Source organism: Panthera tigris, chromosome C2, assembly GCF_018350195.1.
Source record: "Panthera tigris isolate Pti1 chromosome C2, P.tigris_Pti1_mat1.1, whole genome shotgun sequence".
Lineage (NCBI taxonomy): Eukaryota > Metazoa > Chordata > Mammalia > Carnivora > Felidae > Panthera > Panthera tigris.
Window position 1 is genome coordinate 103,410,257 of NC_056668.1, and position 8,671 is coordinate 103,418,927.

General features: G+C 42.0%; 1 long non-coding RNA gene across 2 annotated transcripts; it reads right to left on the minus strand.

The window, feature by feature from the left end:
- Positions 1-240: 240 nt before the first annotated feature.
- LOC122230728 lies at positions 241-7,770 on the minus strand. 2 transcript variants are annotated; one of them, XR_006207782.1, is made up of 6 exons: positions 7,530-7,770; positions 6,656-7,048; positions 5,833-5,896; positions 4,095-4,224; positions 1,211-1,284; positions 241-378 (listed from the first exon to the last, which is right to left on the minus strand). It is a non-coding gene; the product is annotated as an uncharacterized LOC122230728 (long non-coding RNA). The 2 variants fall into 2 exon arrangements; XR_006207781.1 differs by having other exon boundaries at positions 241-439.
- Between the last annotated feature and the right edge of the window lie 901 nt (positions 7,771-8,671).

An 8,671-nucleotide genomic window follows, 5' to 3' on the forward strand; every position in this document is an offset into this window, starting at 1 on the left:
ATGGTATTTGGGGGCTGTCAGAGCTGCACCTGATTTGAATGAGAACCTCAGGGGGCCCCATTGAGGCCAGGTGTACAGTATCTAGGGAGGGGAGAAAGAAACAGGAGGAGTGGAGAAATGTGCCTCATCATCACTTCCAAATACCCAAAGACAAAATTTTGTAGAAACCATAATAAAACTGCCCTAAGTTCAAGAAATGAGTTATAGAAATCTTGCAGTGTAATTCACGGTTCTGTTTATTCCCTGAGAGGAGATTTGGGGCATACATGCTTGATATGAATTCACTGGAGGACATCAAAGGGAGGATGACTTATGAGATAGCACCATGACTGTTCCTGTAATTGCAGCTCAGCCTAGCTTCTGGCTTGGGCTTTGATCCTGGAAGGAGCAGTAATAAAGACCACTGCTTCTGAGCACAAAGCACATCTGTTTTGGGGCCCTGGAAGAGGGTAGGCCAGGAAAGAAGGGTGGGATGACAGCCATTAAGAATGGAATTAAGGTGGGGTGCCTGGGTGGCTCAGTGGGTTAAGCATCCAGCTTCGGCTCAGGTCATGGTCTCATGGTTCATGGGTTCGAGTCCTGAGTCAAGCTCTATGCTGACAGCTCAGCCTAGAACCCGCTTCGGATTCTGTATCTCCCTCTCTCTCTGCCCCACCCCCCTCGTGCTCTGTCTCTCTCTCTCAAATACAAATAAACATTTAAAAAAAAAACAATGGAATTAAGGAGTAAGCATGAATACGCCTATGTTGAGGATGTGTCAAGGTAGTGGGGACCACAGGGCTGACCTTAGGAGCACAAATGAGGATGACGAGAGCCAGGAAAACACCCTCTGAAGCAGACACCCTAAAGTTTCTATGAAGGATCTGAGGACTGGGATCTCTGCATTTTGCTAGTACGGACTGAGCCACACACTGCTATGTCATCAGTATGACCTAGGGAAATGTGGTTACACGTATAACATAGGGGAAAATACTCATATTCCCTCATTCAAATGAGGAACATATTCTGCTTTTATTCTGAGATCATCAATGAATCATATATGACATAAACTAAGTGGAAGCAACATTGGGAGGAAAATCCATCTGTCACTGTATCTTTTTGTGAGTCTAATCATTAGGCAAAAGGAAATGCTTACCTCTAAACTAGGCCAGGTGGAAAAAGGATATACAGATAATTTAGACTTAGACGATGAAATGAGGAGAGAACTTACTGAGGCAGGAAAGAAAAGGCTTGAAGGGATGAGAAGGTGAGGTGATGCAAGGAAATAAAAGGCTAGTTCCAACCCTGTAAAATGGAAAGAATAGACGTGTAAGCTTGAAAAGACTTTATTTAAAATCACTTTGAACAATTACATATAAAGTATTGAAAATAAAAGTGATTTTTAGATGGCTTCAATATAAGAAAGTCAGAACATGATGTGGCCCAGCTTGCCCAGACTCACTGAGGTAATATCTAAGGATGTCTTAGATTATGAATTAAATGCATTTCAGGCTGTAAGAAGGAACCCAGTACTGGCTTGTGCAGATTTGAATTTCCAGAACAGCCTGCTGGGTGGCCTCCACTGTCAAGCCATCTCGCACACTCCATTGCCTAACTAATCTGCCTGAAACAAGCCTGTAATCACTATAAAACCTTCAGCACCTTCCCAGGTCTTACTAAATCCACTCTGAGCTCTGCCTGGCCCTCTAGTCCGACCTTACCTGTTCCGTCTTCCTTCTTCCTTTCTCTCCAGCACACACCCCTGTCTCAGACCTGTCTCTCCACTTGTCCTGCTTCTGGACCTTTGCCCAAGAGGCTGCTTTGGTCAGAAACATATGCTATTATCTGCCTGGCCAGATGACATCCTTCTGTCCAGGTTGAGCTTCCTTTTCAATTCTTCCATGGATCTTTCTTGATTGTCCCTTTCTTTGAACTCCTCAAACACAACTGTTCAATTATATACTGCTATATATTAGTCATTATTCTTTCTTTTTTGAGAGACAGAGGGGGAGAGAGAGAGAGAGACAGAGACAGAGAATGAGTGGGGGAGGGGCAGAGAGAGAGGGGGACAGAGGATCTGAAATGGGCCCTGCACTGACAGCAGAGAGCTGATGCAGAGCTCAGACTCATGAACTGAGAGATAGTGATCTGAGCCAAAGTCGGATGCTCACCCAAATGAGCCACCCAGGTGCCCCATATTAGTCATTATTCTTTTACATGTTAGCACCAGGAAATGGAGGAAAGAGAAGAGAGAAATTAATAACAGAGAAGTGTGAAATCCCCATTTTAGATTCCAATTTGGAGGTGGGACTTTGGCAGAGGATCGAGGAAGTACAGCAGAGTGGTCCCAGAAGCCTTTGGTGCAGGAAAGGAAGCAGAGACAGTTGTAATGAGCATCCTGCTTTCCATATCACTTGGCAGTAACATCTTAAGTTTTAAGTTCAGCATCACGAGGAATAAGAAATTTAACCTGTGAATGTTCTAGATAACGGAAGCTTATCATGCAAATTATTGGGCCCCATTCCAGACCTACTGAATCAGAATCTCTGAGGTTGGGGCCCAGAAATCTGGGTTTTAATAGCACTCTAGGCAATTGTGATGCACAATAATGTTTAGAGAACCAGTGCTTTAGAGCATAAAACCTTAAACATTACTCACTATATAAAACTATTTTTTTAATGTTTATTTATTTTTGAGAGAGAGAGAGAGAGAGAGAGAGAGAGAGAGACACAGTATGAGCAGGGGAGGGGCCGAGAGAAAGGAAGACACAGAATCTGAAGCAGGCTCGAGACTCCGAGCTGTCAGCACAGAGCCCGACACGGGGCTTGAACTCATGAACCATGAGATCATGACCTGAGCTGAAGTCGGACGCTTAATCAACTGAGCCCCCCAGGTGCCCCGCATATAAAACTATTTCTATAATATATGGCAAACATTACTCACTATATAAAACAATTTCTTTAGCATATGACATACTTCCTTGCCTTCTGGAACAGAACAGGCTAAACACAAAGTGTTTGTTTCTTGTGGGGCCAGAGTCACTAGGACGAACATTACTTCTTGCCCAGTGTCATTGTAACAGGCAGCACACCAGACAGAAAACTCAGGCACCATGCTGTTAGGGCCCCAGCCAACCAAGTCACCTCATTGGAGCAACTCACAGCAACTGTCATCTGAGTCTACCATCTGGGCCATTATCTACAGCTTGGGGCTCTATGAAAATAATATAGACTAATAGAAACTGACTGAATCACAGTATAAAAGAAAATGCACGTGGTTCACTAATTATGCCCACACCAAGTAGTACAATGAATACGGCGCAGAGGTGTTTTGTGTGCCATATTCCAGTGTCTCTACACCAAAGGAGTGGTGGAAGTTCTTAGTCAACTCTTGGGAGATGTTTCTGTTCTCAACTGTGTTTCACTTACTCACTTACGATCTAGGCTTTACTGATCTTCCTCCAAGGAACGCCATTCTTGCTACACACCAAGTTTGCCTAGGAAAACTCCTTCCTTACAAGTCATTAAAAGTTCTCAAAATCATGGGGTGAGCCTGGGTGGCTCGGCCCGTTGAGTGTCTGATTCTTGATTTTGGCTCAGGTCATGATCTCACAGTTGGTGGGATCAAGCCCCAAGTCAGGCTCTGCCCTGACAGCACAGAGCCTGCTTGGGATTCTCTCCCTCCCTTCTTTCTGCCTCTCTCAAATAAATAAACTTAAAAGAATTCTCAAAATCTGCATCTGCACTTGCTCAAAGTTCAGATTTTACTAAGGTATCTTCCTGGATGATGGCTATGGGGGGTTAGCTTTCCTTGAACACATTGTGCTGACCTGCTACCAGCCTCTTACTTCCAGGGAGCGGCAGCTTTTCCACACTCACACCTTGGTGTGTACCTCCTACCAGCATCTTCGTGCTCTGCCCCTACTGAGGGCTTCAGTGAGATTTACATCCAGTTCAGTTCCTTTTGGGAAGAAATAACTTCCAGTTGAGTCCAAACTGAGCAAGATTTCCTTGGATTTGAAGGTAGATGCATATGGAAATTTGACAGATACTGCCAAAATGCCTCTCAGAGGAGTTCCCCAGAAACGTAGTTTGCCTGTTTGCCCACAGGCTTACCAGCAGAGACAGAAATTTCTTTTTCCTGTGGATGTCATGATGCCCTGTGACATCTTCACATAGTAATCGCCATTAGAAGAACTTCAGTCATCTCTCTTCAGATGCTGACTCTTCCTCTCATTTTCTTTTTCTATTTAATTCAAAGAATTGAATTGAAAACTTACTTTGAAACTAGTTCTCACAAGTATAAAATCACAGAACTTGCAACTTGGCTATGATACTTCTCATGACCTCTGTTCTTTTTCTCCTTGAAGATGAGTCAAGAGTTTTAAAACCAGAAGGAAAAGAAATTTTTAAGTGATCTAGCACCTATTTGTATAACAGACTTTGGAGTTTTGTTGTTAATCTATCTCCATATTCCAAGACATCTCTTTATTTCCATTCATAGAAAAGCATTGTCATTTATTGGGAGTCAAAAGGCTCCCTTACCACCCAGTACTGTCCTATCATTCATTTCTAGGAGAGCTGAAGTTCAAAAGTTAATCACTAATGCAGATGTTAATCATAGGGGACACTGGGTTGGGGGTCAGGAAGAGTATATAGGATCTTACTGTACTTCCTGCTCACATTTTCTGTAAATCTAAAACTGCTCTAAAAAAGAGTCTAAAATTTTTTAAAGTAAAAAACAGAATAGGTTATGTAACAAAATGCTGTTTTTGTAAATGAGAAATGCATGCATAGAAAACAACAAAACACATTTTACAAAAGTAGATACAAAGTGAATACACTCATTCAATACATTAGAGTGGTGGTCTTTGTGGGCAGTGATAATGGAAGTGCAGTATGGTGAAAAAAATGAAATTAACAAACTCAGAGAGGGACATTGCATGGACCAATGATGATAGTATGCCATGAACTGAGTATGATCAAATGTGTCCTATGAACTTGAAATCTAAATTAAAAAAAAAAAAAAAGGTAGTGTTTCTCAACTTGAGCAGGGAGGTAGAGTTTAGAGAGATTTTATTTTTTTATTTTGGGAGGGGGTGGGAGCAGGAAAGAGGAGGAGAGGGAGAGAGAGAGAGACAGCAGGCTCCACACTCAGCATGGAGCCCAATCTGGGGCTCAATCCCACGACCTGGGATCATGACCTGAGCCTAAATCAAGAGGTGGAGACTCAATCAACTGAGCCACCCAGGCGCCCCTAGAGAAATTTTAAAAGAACGCACATGCCTCAGTCCCATTTCAGACCCAACTACATCAGAGGCTCCAGACTTGGAGCCCAAATATGTGCATTTTGCAAAAGTTCCTATATTAGCCAGGACACTTTTAGTTACAAAACCCCAACTCAAATATGTATAATGAATATAGGGGCTGTATTGGCTCATGTGGCTTGGAAGTCTGGGGAGTAGTGTAGCTTCAGGCACAGATGAATCCAGGAGCTCAAGCTATCCAATCATGCTCTCTCCCACTGCTGTCTGTTTCCAGCTCGATCTCCCCTATTGTGACAGGTTCTCTTTCCCTGTGGTAGGGAAGGTTTTTACTGATATTTATAGTCATGTGGAGGGAGGAAGGGGACGGAGTAATTACAATGGAACACTGTAACTGACAACGCCTCAAGGGCCACAGGAAGTGAAGTAGGAGTTCCCCAATAGAAGGGATAGGTGATTATCATATCTCCCCAGGAATATAATTCAGAATAACTCAAACATTCCCTTGTAGGATGACATGGATCTTCATGACTAAAAAAAAAAAAAAAAAGAAATATTTTCCAGGTTCCCCATCCTGGTCTCTTGCTCACTTGGGCTCGGCTGCCATGTTCAGTCTAGTCTTGAATGTGCCATCATGTTCAGTCACACCTTCCCCTGTCCCAGAAATACAAAAGCATTTAGTCAAATTTGCTATGTGTCTGACTTACAGCTCTCCTGGATAAGCTTAGAATAAAAACATAAAGATATTTAGTGCAACTATGTGTTCAGCAATATAGATGATGAGTCCAAGAAGGAAAAAGACTGGATAAGTTATCATATCCAAGGTCACAGCAAGCAGAAGTGACAGTTTGAATTTGAGCTCAGATTTTATATCTCCAAACCTCATGCTCTGTCCAAAGTGCAACACTGAACAGGTAGTATTAATAATAAAAATGGGGAACATGGCTGGCTCAGTTGGAAGAGCATGTGACTCTTGATCTTGGTGTCATGAGTTCAAGCCCCACGTTGGGTGTAGATATTACTTAAATAAGTAAATAAATGTTAAATAATAATTATTCTTATTACAATAAAAATTGCTACTATTTATTGAGTTTTTGCTAGGTTCCAGGCAGTGTTTTATAAACATTATCTCACTAACTCTCATAACAGGCTATGAAGAAGGTATCATCCCCATTTTATAGATGGAATTGTATAGCTCAGAGAAGAACTGAGCTCAGAGAAGTAATAATCCTGATTACATAGCTATTAAGTGTAGAACCAGGACCTAAAACCAAATACATTCAAAAAAAGGTTTATTTCAGAAGAACAAAAACTTAATAAATTAGCCAATAAATAACATCAAGCCTACCTCCAGGGGAAAAATAAAGTATCTAATTTTTGAAGATCATAACTAATTAGTTAAAGTTGACTTACTTGTTGGAAAACATAGACCTTAAAATATAATCATTCAAACATAATAGAAGCTTTATTTCTCTCTAACGAAATGGTTCAGAGGGGTGTTCCAGCTTGGAAGGGTTCAGCTCCATGAACTCCAGGTCATTCAGGGACTTGGCAGAACAGAGTTTCTGTCATCCTAAACATGTGGCTTCTAAGGTCACTCTGCTTGTCACCATCCTGGCCCATAAGAAGGAGGAAAGGCGCACAATGTCTAGTCCCTTGAAAGCATAGTCCAGAAGGGCACAAATAGCTTCTGATGCATTCCAGTATCAAGAGCTCAGTCACATGAAACACTCCGCAGCAAAGGAGGCTGCACAATGTGGCTTGTGGTTGGACAGGCATGACCTACAGCCATGATAGTTAAGGCTGCTGTGGAAGAAAAAAGAACAAATTTTGGTGGTGGAGCTGTTGGTAGCTGTCTCTGCCACAACAATCTAGTAGACTTAGCCATTAACATAGACAGAGACCTATTTATCATAAAACTTAGAAACTTGGGGCACCGGGGTGGCCCAGTTGGTTGAGCGTCCAACTTCGGCACAGGTCATGACCTCACAGTTCGTGAGTTTCAGCCCTGTATCGGGCTCTGTGCTGACAACTCACAGCCTGGAGCCTGCTTCGGATTCGGTGTCTCCCTCTCTCTCTGCCACTCCCCCACTCACACTCGCTCGCTCTCTCTCTCTCTCAAAAATAAATAAACGTTAAAGTTAAAAAAAAAAAAAAAACCTATGAAACTCAAACTTCTAGGCCTCTCACTTGCATGGCCTCTTCCAAGGCCCTTTTAGGGGCCTGTATTACTTAGCAATTTTTGGATAACAAATGACTCCAAAACTTATCAGCTTAAAACAATAACCTTATTATCTCACACAATTCCTGAGAGTCTGAAATCTGGGAGCTGCTTCTCTGAGTGGCTCTGGCTCAGAATATTAAGCTGTCAGCCAAAAATGCAGTTATTTAAAGGCTTGACCAGGGCTGGAGGATCCACTTCTGAAATGGTAATCACATAGCTGTGGGCTGGAGGCTTCAGTTTGTCACTGCATGGTCTAATCCACAGGGTTGTCTGATGGTTCTCAAGACATGGAAGCTGAGTTCCCCCAGAGTGAATGATCTGGGAGAGAGGGGTAAAAGTCATAATGCCCTTTATAACCTAGCCTCCAAACTGACATCACTGCTACCTAATTCTGTTGGTCTCACAGACCAACCTCAATGCAATATGAGAGAGGAGGTACACCAGGGCATGAATACCAGAAGAGGGGTATAAGAAGGGGGAAATCTTCATATATGAGGCTGTGTATCAATAGGATCTAGCAATACGTTCACATGTTTTTTTGTAGTATTGGCAAAAGATTTTTTTTATGCTCTTTTTTTTTAATGTTTATTTATTTTTGAGAGATAGGGAGAGAGAGAAAGAGAGCAAGCAGGGGAGGGGCAGAGAAGGAGGAGGACAGAGGATTCAGTGTGCCCCACGCTGACAGGAGAGAACCCAATGTAGGGCTTGAACTCATGAACCATGAGATCATGACCTGAGCTGAAGTCGGATGCTTAACTGACTGAGCCACCCAGGCACCCCTGTTATTTTTCTTAATGAGTTCTCCCTAGTTGTATAAGCTTATGGCACCACAAAACATGAATCCTTTTTTAATACAACCTTGCTTGACAATTATTTAAAATTGTTAAAATTATTTTAGAACATGGTGAATTTATTCCACAAACCAAAACTGTAATAACTAAATTCTGAAGGAATGAAGTACTTTTTCAAGAGTGTTTGTTTTCATTGTTGTTAATATTATATAGTTTGTACACTGCTGATTTGTTATCAATGCCACACAAGAAGTTAGGATATCTGGATGCCAATCCAGATTCTACCTCTAACAAACTGAGTGATCTTCCTTCATATGATGCAGCCTGCTCTCTGAACTGGCTTTGTCTCTACAATAAGCAGTTGCATTAACTAGTCTGTACAGGTGCTTCTAGCCAGGTCTTTAAAAGTATGTC